General features: G+C 39.7%; 1 protein-coding gene across 2 annotated transcripts in view; it reads right to left on the reverse strand.

The window, feature by feature from the left end:
- wipf3 (WAS/WASL interacting protein family member 3) overlaps nt 1-9,573 on the reverse strand; it is a 97,308-nt gene extending 87,735 nt beyond the window's left edge. Inside the window, exon 1 of one of the 2 annotated variants that reach the window (XM_048612678.1) lies at nt 9,529-9,573. The gene's annotated coding sequence lies outside the window, so the exon portion shown is untranslated. Of the gene's footprint in view, nt 1-9,422 lie in introns of both variants that reach the window. The other variant, XM_048612671.1, reaches the window with a different exon arrangement.
- Nucleotides 9,574-10,841: the final 1,268 nt, after the last annotated feature.

Here is a 10,841-nt window from a genome sequence, read left to right on the forward strand (position 1 = left end):
CAGTGAACAAACCAAGGCAGAAATGTAAAATTGAACAGGTGAATTTAATGACAAATCAGGTATTGAATGAGAAGCGTAGAGGAAAGTATAAGACTAGGTTGGAGAAGAGAAAAAAAAGAAGAAACAACTGAAACTCGAACAAATGAGACACCATGTTTGCCAGTGGTTGTTTGCAATTAACAATTACACATTATTAAAAGGGTTCTCAAAATTGAAATCATCAAGCTTAAAGAAACAACCAACCAAACAAACAGTGGTGAGTTTAGTTCATACCTACTACACAAATATAGCAACTTCACAGCATTCCATGCACAACAACTGTTTTTGCAGATAGTACCAACAATAGAGTGCTGGGAGTTTGATGTTACTCTTGCATTCGTTGATGGATTTTGGCATTCTAAGTTCCATTTAACCAAGTATCTCAAAACCTTAGCATTTGGGCCGAATGGCCTGTTTCCACACAGTAGGGATTCTATGATCTACGGAGCACCAGGACCTGTATGACCAGGGCAAGTGATTGTGTATGAACTTAATCAGAATAAATAAGTCTAAACAAGGATATTTTTAAGAGTTCTTTTGTGGAATTTCAATGTCCTGGCAATGTTCATCTTTAATTATTCTTGAGAAGGTGGTGGATAACCAGTTCCTTCAACTGCTGCAGTTGATCTGGTGTGTGGTTAGTAAAATAATGTTCCCAAATTTTACCCAGCAGCAGTGAGGGAACAATAAAATAGATCCAAGTCAGGATGATAATGAAACTTAGAGTGGAATTTGCAAGTGGCGCTATTCCAAGTTTGTCAGATGCCCTTCTCCATCTAGGTAGTGGAGGGTGCAAGTTTGGAATGTGCAATGATGGATATTTACCAAGTTCCTGCAATGCATCCTGCGCATGGCACAGAGTGCTATCACCGTACGTTCATGTAGAAGAAATCACTGCTTAAGGTGATGGATGGGATCCAATTAAATGGGCTATTTTGTCCTTAATGTCCTGGAACTGGAGTGTTATTGGAGATGCACTCAACCAGTCAAATGGAGAATATCCTGTCGCACTGACTTATGCCTACTAGATGGTGGGCAGGCTTTGATGAGCCCAGAGATAATTTAGTCACCAGAGAATTCCCAGCCTCTGACTTTTTTTGTCAAAGAATATATATGGTTGGTCCAGTTAAGTTTCTGATCAATGGTAACTCCCAGAATATTAATAGTGAACAATTCAGCCATGGTAACACTACTGAAGAGGAGATGGTTGGATGGTCTTTTGTCAGGAGATGACTATTGTCTGGCATCTATGTGGCATGAATGTTACTTCCTACTTATTATCACAAGCCTGAAAGCAGTTCAGGTCTTCCTGCAAGTGGACATGGACTACTTCAGTATCTGCAGATCACAAATGGTAATGAACACTATGCAGTTATCAGCAAACATTGACTTCTTACTTTATGCTGGAGGGAAGATCATTGATGAAGCAGCAGCAAACATTCAGGCCTACAACACTACCTTCATACACCAGCAATTATGCTCTGAAGCACGGGTGAGTGGCTTCCAAGAACCACAACCATCTCACTCCTTGCTAAGTTTGACTCCACGTAATTTTGCCACACCCTTATATGTCAGTGTCTGTAGCTCAGACTCTACTCAAACTCTAAGGCTAAGTTCTTTGAGTAGCAGTCATCTTTGACATGGATCACATCCGTGTCCAGGAGCTCCCACATTCTGCAACTGCATCACATTATCTCCTCTGTCATCTTGATTTTGTCTTAATTCAATAATGCATTCATTATATTCTTAATTATTGAATTATAGTTCTTCTCACAACTATTTACTTTACTAATTTAAATGTTAGTAATGTAATAAACTTTACCACATAAGAATAAAATAATACTGTTTTGCATGCAAGTAGTTCTGGGTTTTGTTTCACTTGGTTTGTAGCTCATATTTTAGATAGGAGACATATCTGGAACAGCAGCAACCTACACCTGTCACTGAATCAGGGATGATACCCTGATTTAATGGTTAAAATTTCTGATTAATTATTAATCTTCAACAGATGACCTATAGTGTCTCACAAATGCCCAGTCTCCGCTCTTAGATCTGTTCTGATTGTATCCCATTTAGCACAGTGATGGGACCACATAACCAGATGGACATCAAGGTCAATGATGCGACTTTGTCTTCAGAAGAACTGGGCAGAGGTCACTTCTACCAATACCTGTCCCAGAGAGATGCATTGATGACAAGATAGATTGATGAAGTTAAGATCAGGTAGATCTTTTCTTTTGTCGCACCTACCACAGGCCCAGACTAACAGATATGTTCTTTAGCACTTGGCCACATCAGGCAGTAGTGATGTTACCTAGTCATTCTTGGTGATGGACACTGCAGTCTCCCACCCAGTGCACATGCTGTGCCTTTGCTAACTTCAATTCTTCTTAAAACTGATACTGATTTGGAGTGTTGGTGTAGACATAATGCACAGACCAGCCCTCGTTCTACATTGTAACAATTCTGTGATTCAGCATAGATGATTACTGAATCAGCTGTGGGAGAGCAGTAAAATGAAAAATCAGCAGAAATTTCCTTGCCCGTGTTTAACAAACTGCCAAATGATTTCATTGGTTTTGGAGTCAATGTTGAGGATTTCCTCTGGACTACGTACCACATTGCCAGCATGTCTGCTGAGTGTAGCCTACTGGCAGAACTCACCCTGGGGGATAGAAGTGATGGTGTCTGGGATACTTTCTGTAGGGTATGATTCTGTATGTATGTCTGTGTCAGGCAGTTGCTCAATAGCACAATTCTTCCAGATGTTATTAAGAAACACTTTTTCAGATTGATTTGGTATCGTGTTGTCATGTCCAGTGCCTTGGTAAATGGGTGGTCCATTCACTTTTACTCTTTTTGGACATTTCTGTATCAATACAACTGAATAGCTTTGTAGGAGCAGAGCTGCTCCTATGATGCTGCTTGGCCTGCTGTGTTCATCCAGCCCTGCAGCTTGTTGTCTCGGATTCTCCAGCATCTGCAGTTCCTACTATCTCTAACTGAATAGCTTTATTGGCTACTTCAGAGGGCTGTCAAAAGTTGACCATATTGTCCGAGTATGGAATCATATGGAAGCTAGTCTTAGTAAAGATGTCAGATTTATTTCTGTAAGGGATGTGCGAATTAGAATAATGAGTTTTATTCCAGTTAGGCATCAAAACCAAAATAGAGAAGTAAAGAAAGACTAGATTAGAAGAGACAATTAAAAGCCGAAAAGAAAGGTTAAAACAATTGTTTACATCTCACAAATAATTAAGTTCTGAAAGAATGAACAGCATCCTTCTGAAAGTTAATTTTCAGTGCCAGAGAGATCATTTGACAGCAAATCTTTCTGCTTGTTTCAGTTGGGTCACAATCACAGACTAATATCCATCTTCCGTCAACAGCAGGCCATTAAAAGGAGTAGTTATACTACCAAATGCATTATCAATGAATTTAATTTGCATACATCAAACAAGTACACAGCTTCACACAATTCAATGCATTTAAAAAGGTGAAATTCTCAGACGGATCTTGTTATTTTACAGCTTTTAGAGGAGCAGAGCATCGCAGCTGCAACTCTTGATTTCCATGTTTAAGTGTGCACGTACAAGTCATCAGACACTGCTGTCTAATTTCCAACATAAATAATGATGAGCACTGTTATTAATGTGTTATTTCACCATTGTTTCTTCTGAAAAATCCTGCCTAATACTTCATTATGCTCCCACTCATTCTATAGTTATATACTTTTTATTATTTGTAGGCTTGTTTTATAAACTTGAAAATTGTGTGTCATTGTTGTTTTGATAAGAATGACGATACAATCAATAACAGCTTCAGAAAAATATGAAACAAGCTAATTCAAGTGGTGAAGAAGAGCTAGGAACTGTGGAAAAATACAGATTTAGTTGCCTGAACACCAAAATCACTGATCTGATGGACAGATATAAAAATATAATTACAAAAGCCATTAAAATGTTTCCTTTTACTTCAGTGGGAATGGTTTATAAAGGACCTTATGTCAAAACTTGATAGAGTTCTACTTAGACACATTCTAAGGGCGCTGTACTCAGGAAGGATTTATTGTTCCCAGAGGGAATGCAGCATAGATTCACTATCTTTTTTGGAGCAAGAAACAAGTTATCCTTCCTTCAAAGGTTATCAATCTGAAATATTAACCCTGTTTCTTTCTCCACATGTGCTGCCAGACCTGCTGCGTTTTTCCAGCATTTTCAGTTATTATCCGAGATTTCCTGCACCTTCACTACTTTTCTTTTGTTTCCACAGAATTATACAAGGCTAAAAGAGTTAAATTACGACCAGCTACATAGCTAATCTTGTATTACATTGAATACAAAAACTTAAGGGGTGACCTAATTAAGACGTTTATAATGTTTTAAGGATTTAATGGGATAGAGAGGCATTATTTCCTCTGCTGGAGAGCCCAGAACCTCACAATTGGAGCTTACCCATTTAGGGTCGATGCAAGAACCTCTTTACACAAAGGTTAATAAAAATCTAGAGTTCAGTTCCATAAATGCAGTGATTCTTGGTAAACTGAAGATTATAAAACTGATAGATAGATTTCTGATAAGCAAGGATATGAGGATTTTTGAAATTATTTTACAAGGCACAGACAGCATTTACTTATTCCAGTTCTGAGAAAGGGTCACCAGACCCGAAACATTAACTCTTTTTCTTTCCTCACAGATGCTGCCAGACCTGCTGAGCTTTTCCAGCAACTTTGTTTTTGTTCCTGATTTACAGCATCCGCAGTTCTTTTGGTTTTTACTTACTCCTAGTTGCCCTTGAAAAGGTAGTGATTTGAGCTACCTTGTTGAACTGCAGCAATCCACGTGATGCAAGTACACTGTTTGAAAGTGAGCTCCTGTACTGAAAGCAAGCAAGCAATTGGGAAGTCAAATGGCATGCTGACCTTCATTGCAATAGGATCCGAGTGCAGGAACAGGGATGTCTTGCTGTAGCAGACTGCTATGAGACCACACCTGGAGTCTAGAGTGCAGTTTTGGCCTCTTTACCCAAGAAAATATATTTTCATCCTGGAGTGAGTTCAGCCAACCTTCATGAGGCTGATCCCTGGGACAGCAGGTTTGCCATATAAAGGAGAGATTGTGTTGGATAGGCTTGTTATCCACTCGGGTTTAGAATGATAAGAAGATATCTCATTGAAACATACTAAATATTGTCAGGGCTGGACTGACTGGATGCTTGAATGATGCTCCCCCTAAGTGGGGGAGGGAAGGTGTTTAAAACAAGTGGTCAGGACAGGAGGTAGACCATTTCCTTTGAGATGAGGAGAATTTTTTTTAAAAACAACTCATTGGGTGGTGACTTTGTCTAATTCTCTACCACATAAGGCAGTGGAGTCCAAGTAATTAAAACTATTTAAGGAAGAAATAGATATATTCCTAGACACTAAAAGGCATCAAAAGGGTATGGATAGACAGCAGGAGGGTGGCACTGAGATTGATAATCAGCCATGATCATACTGCATGACACAGCAGATTCAGTGAGCTGAATGGCCTATCTTGCTCCTATCTTCTAAGTTTTCTATTTGAAGCAACTGTGAAGGAATGGAAAAAAGTTCCCCTTCAAGCTCCACAAGTGGTGGTGATCTGATGTATCTGATGCCCTTATCTTTCCAGTTGGTAGAGATGGCAGGTTTAGAAGATGTGGTTGTAACAGCCTTGATGACTACAACACCAAAGATAGATTGAAGGAGTCAAGATACAGTGAAATCTTAACACAAGTGTATGGTGAAACAGACTCAAAATGACCGAATGGCCAACTCTCAGATCGAGTTCATTATAACTGAAAAATAGATATGTCTAATCTGATACATGGAATTAAATGCAAAGAAAACCAGAAAAGCTATAAAAGCAAACTACTGAAAATCCAAATTAAAAAGCTAGAAATGTTCTGTATAACTGGTAGCAGCTCTGGAGTGAGAATTAAAGTTAAAGTTTCAGGTCATGACATTTCATTAGACTCTTTCCAACTACTTTGTTCAATTGTATTAACAACATGACTACAAAACTGTTATTAATATATACTAGATTGTTATAGAAAAAATAAAGTTATTCATAACCTTATAGACTCACTTGTTTAAAACTAATATGCTTCTTGTTAATAACCTCTGACGGTTTCTACTCTCATTTCTCTGATGCAGACCTCAATCATTAATGTGCAAATATGAACTTTGTGTTTAGTCAGGTAAATTTCAGAGTTGAGAAATATTGCACTCTCTCATGAAATTAAGATGTGTAGTCAGCAGGATCCATATTAGCGACAGGATAAAGCTCAAGACTTAATCGCTAAAGAGTTATGACAACCAGGAAGGAATCCCAGCAACATAAATGTATTGTTTCTTTATTTCTAACCTACAAGAGAAAAAGTGTTAATAAAGGATAAATAATTACACATCATTGCTAACATAGAATGTTTGAAAGGTAAACTTTCATTGCTTGATTTTTTTTAAAAGAGTAACATTTAAGAGTAGTTAAATTCAAACAAGAACAGAAGGAATTTGGCCGTTAGGAAAATAAAATTCACATGATACTGTAGTCAGTTGAGTAACAAACAAAAGAAACACCTGACACATGCACTAGACGAAATAATGTATGTCCCTATCCGACTCAGTGATGCAAATTTCCAGTGTTATAATTTGGAAAAAAATGTGCAAGAACTGCTCAAGACAGCAAGACTTTCAGTTGACTTTATAATAAGTTTTATTTAGCTACAAAAGAGAAATATAGTTAGCCAAATAAATACCATGATTCCAGTAAATCTGCTTTGTGAACAATTATTGTTCATGTATTCAATAAAAGATTCAGAAACATCTGCAGAACCATTTAGGATACATAATAAAATATAAAAATTGCTCCCTTAGCATTGTTTAAAATCCATTTTCTCATCTAATATACTGAACAACTTTTGAATATGAAGTAATTATTTTCAGGGAAAAAAATTGTGCTCTATCCAAGACTCCAGACAGCTTCCAAATGAAACAACAATTTACTTTCATTTAAATTTAGTCTACAGTATTTGTTGCTCAGAATGTGGGCTCCTCTACATTGGGGAGATGAAATACAGTCTGGGCAATCACTTTTTTTTGCAAACAAAGAAGTTGAGCTTCTAGTTGCCTGTGACTTCAACACAACATCATGTTCCCTGGCTAACATGCATATCTCGGGCCTACTGCAGTGCTCCAGCAAGGCTCAGTGCAAACTAGAAGGACAGCATCTCATTCTCCATTTGGGGACTCAATGTGGAGTTCAATAGTTTTAGGGCATGGACACCTTCTTCAAAGCACAAAAACAGAAATTGCTGAAAACAAAAACTCAGCAGGTCTAACAACATCTGTTGACAGAAATCAAGCTAACGTTTCAGATCGAGCGACCCTTGCTCAACCCTTCCTCTAGAGTTCCGAGGAAACGTCACTGGACCCGAAACATTAACCCTGATTTCTCCTCACAGATGCTGCCAGACCTGCGAAGCTTTTCCAGCAATTTCTGTTTTTATTTCTGATTTACAGAATCTGCAGTTCTTACCTTCTTCTATGTCCTTTACCCACCTCCATAACCCAGGCCCTTGTCATGACTGGGCTGCTTTCAGCAGAGCCAATCCATTTTCACCTACTTATGATCCTCTATTCCTTTGTCTGGGCTCTGTCGCCATCTCTCATTCACTCCTTTAATGCCCTTCCCCAACCCACGTCTTCAGCATTTATACATTGTCCTAGCTACAATCTGTTCTACAGCAGAGTCAGTGGACCTGAAACAGTCAAATACTTTCTCCCCACAAACGCTGCCAGACCTGCTGAGTTTCTGCAGCAATTTCTGTTCCTGTTTCAGATTTCCAGCATCTGCAGTTCTTTGTTTTATCTTTTCAGGAAGATGCTTGTAGAAAAAAATTGAAGAGTTCAAGTGGTGGCTTTAAGTAGATTTTTTTCATTTTTGATGCGGTTTTATTACAAAGTGCATATTTATGTCCAACAAGTTCTAAAACACTGAACCAATACACAAACTAACAGTCGGCATTTCTCTCACTCTAAACAGGTAGCCTCTGAATGATAGCGTGCAAAATAAGTAGATTAAAGTAGAAGATTGTTTCACCACTCCACACTGGGAACTTTGTCCACTGCAGACAATGTCATCATGGGAGCTAGTGTTGTTTCCTTTTCAGCTGTTGCAAAGAACACATGCTCAAGGCCATTCAGAAAGACACTTAGCTCTCAAGTAAATTTAGTATACTTGTATTGCAAAGTGTAACAAATTTCATGGCAGGTCGCATAAGTTTTATGCTTTTATTATGTTGCAAAACTTAATCAGTCGTCAGTATTTCGGCTGGTGGGGGGGGGGGGGGGGGGCTCAGGGTGGCTGAAACGACATTGGAAAATTAGATTTGATAATTCTTTTTCATTGGTAACTTTGTTGGAGATTGTATTAGTTCTTAAAAGTTCCTGATTGGCGCTTTCCATTCCTACTTGCTACTCACTGACTGTTAAAAGTTATTTTATTGTTTTGATTTGTTGCTCTTTTACAAAATAACATGAGCCAATCGAGAGTCAAGATGACCGAATTGAGATAACATAAGAGTTTCACACGCATTTGCTATCTACGAGATAGATTACACGTAAAAGAAAAATTAGACCTTATTAATATGCAAGGTACAGGTTCAACTACGATGGCATGTTACTGAAATATAAAAGCGCCCCTTGTCTGTCCTTTGGATTCTTATATAGCTGAAGATGAAAGGTTCAGTCCCTTTACAATGATATGGTGAGGCTTCCACCACGTCCACACTAACTTTGAAGCTAAAGTCACAGAAACCCGGGAGTCAATGGTTTTTCTTGACAATTTTCCCTGCAGTTACTGTGTACACAGACTACCTGTAGAAATTCCCATTTCTTTTGCAGGATCATGCGTAAACGATCTCAATACAAATAAGCTGAATGAACTTTTTCTTTAATAACTGGCAACCGATCATCATCCTATGCCTTACGTGACAAAGTTATTTATTCCTCAAATATAATGTTAAAGGGAACGATATATAAACGAAATAATCCTCATTTAGTTTACAACCATGCAAAAAGTACCGTTTCTAACTCCACTTTATAAAGTCCCCACCGCCACCCACATACATCCAAAAATATGGAGACAGGTCCAGTAGCTAAACAAAATAGCTAAATAGGAAAAACAAATAGGATTAGATGACCGTAAGTGAAGACTACTAAAACCAACATTGCTGTTGTTAAGCCACAATAAATGTTTCAGTTGTAATACAAGCTGCAATTAGAAACTAAGTGCCAATTAAAACATCAACCTATTTACTGTACAAGCAACAGAGCCGCCCTCGAGCAAAAAGAAAACACTCACCGACCAGAGAAAGGCTTTCACTCCGCCTGCCGTCCCGACATATATACCTTTGCTCTGCTTCTGGCAGGTGGCAATAAGGCCGGCCGCTTTAACAACACCAACTTACTCGAGCTGCTCTCAGAAGCTGAACCAGTTCCTTCCAGCTCCACGTCCCGAAAGCCCCGTGCTGGCCCGGCTGTCAATCACCCACATGGAGGTGGAACCTCATTGCACCTGCCCGCCCGCTCCCAATTTAAAGGGACAGCCACGCACTCGGGCCAAGCCCTGTCTAAGACCGGACCCACAACAAGAAGTCTTACTATCTCCACGTTAAACAGTCCCATGGTTTGTTTATTAACTTGATATGCAACTGTACAGAATGAACTGCTTTTGTCACCCTGCGTACATACAAGATTTTTTTTATGGCTAAAGTATATTTTGAAACAGAAAAACCTTAAACAGTCCCATTAACATTGAAGCTTCATGGAATAAATTCTAAACATCAACTAACGCAATCAACCAGACCGGCACATCTGAGAGGGGTTGGGAATGACTTAGAGGGAGCTTCAACTCTAGTGTCTTGTATCCATAGAAGCTGGGAGGTGTCAAAACGCACAGTGCTTTCCAATGAGATAACATAGTGTGTAGCTGGAAGAACACAGCAGGCCCGGCAGCATCACAGGCGCCGGAAAGTTGACATTTCGGATCGGGACCCTTCTTCAGAAATGGGGGAAGGGAGCTCAGAAATAAATAGTGAGGAGGGGTGGGGCTGGGGAAGGTAGGTGGGATGATGATAGGTGAGTGCAGTAGGAAGTGGTGGAGATTGGTCAATGAGGTGGAAGTGATGGATAGGTGGGAGAGAAGATGGACAGGTTGTGGCAGCCCAAGGAGGTGGGGATGACAGGGAGGGTTGCTCATGGGATAAGGCAGGGTTGAGGAGATTTTCAAACTGGTAAAGTCCGCATTTAGGCCATTGGGCTGTAGGCTCCCAAGGAGGAATATGAGGTGCTGATCCTCCAGTTTCCTGATGGCATCATTGTGACACTGGAGGAGGCCCAGGATGGACATGTCACCCAGGGAGTGGGAGGGGGAGTTGAAATGGTTCACGACCGGAAGGTGTTGTCGTTTTTTTGCGAACAGAGTGCAGGTGCTCTACAAAGCGGTCCCCAAGCCTCTGCTTGGTCTCGCCGATGTAGAGGAGGCCACATGGGGAGCAGTGTATGCAATAGACCACATTGACGGATGTGAAGGTGAACCTCCGTCTGATGTGGAAGGTTTGTTTGATGCCTTGAACGGAGGTGAGGGGGGATTTCAACTGAATTTCTGATGAATTGCCATTTACCTGAATGTTTCTCTCTCCTTTTTCAGTTAGTTCTTCAAGTTTCCAGCCTCTACAGTATTTTGTTTTAGAGGACTGTTTGGACTGTTTCCATTCAGAGA

Source organism: Rhincodon typus, chromosome 2 (assembly GCF_021869965.1).
Source record: "Rhincodon typus isolate 14 chromosome 2, sRhiTyp1.1, whole genome shotgun sequence".
Lineage (NCBI taxonomy): Eukaryota > Metazoa > Chordata > Chondrichthyes > Orectolobiformes > Rhincodontidae > Rhincodon > Rhincodon typus.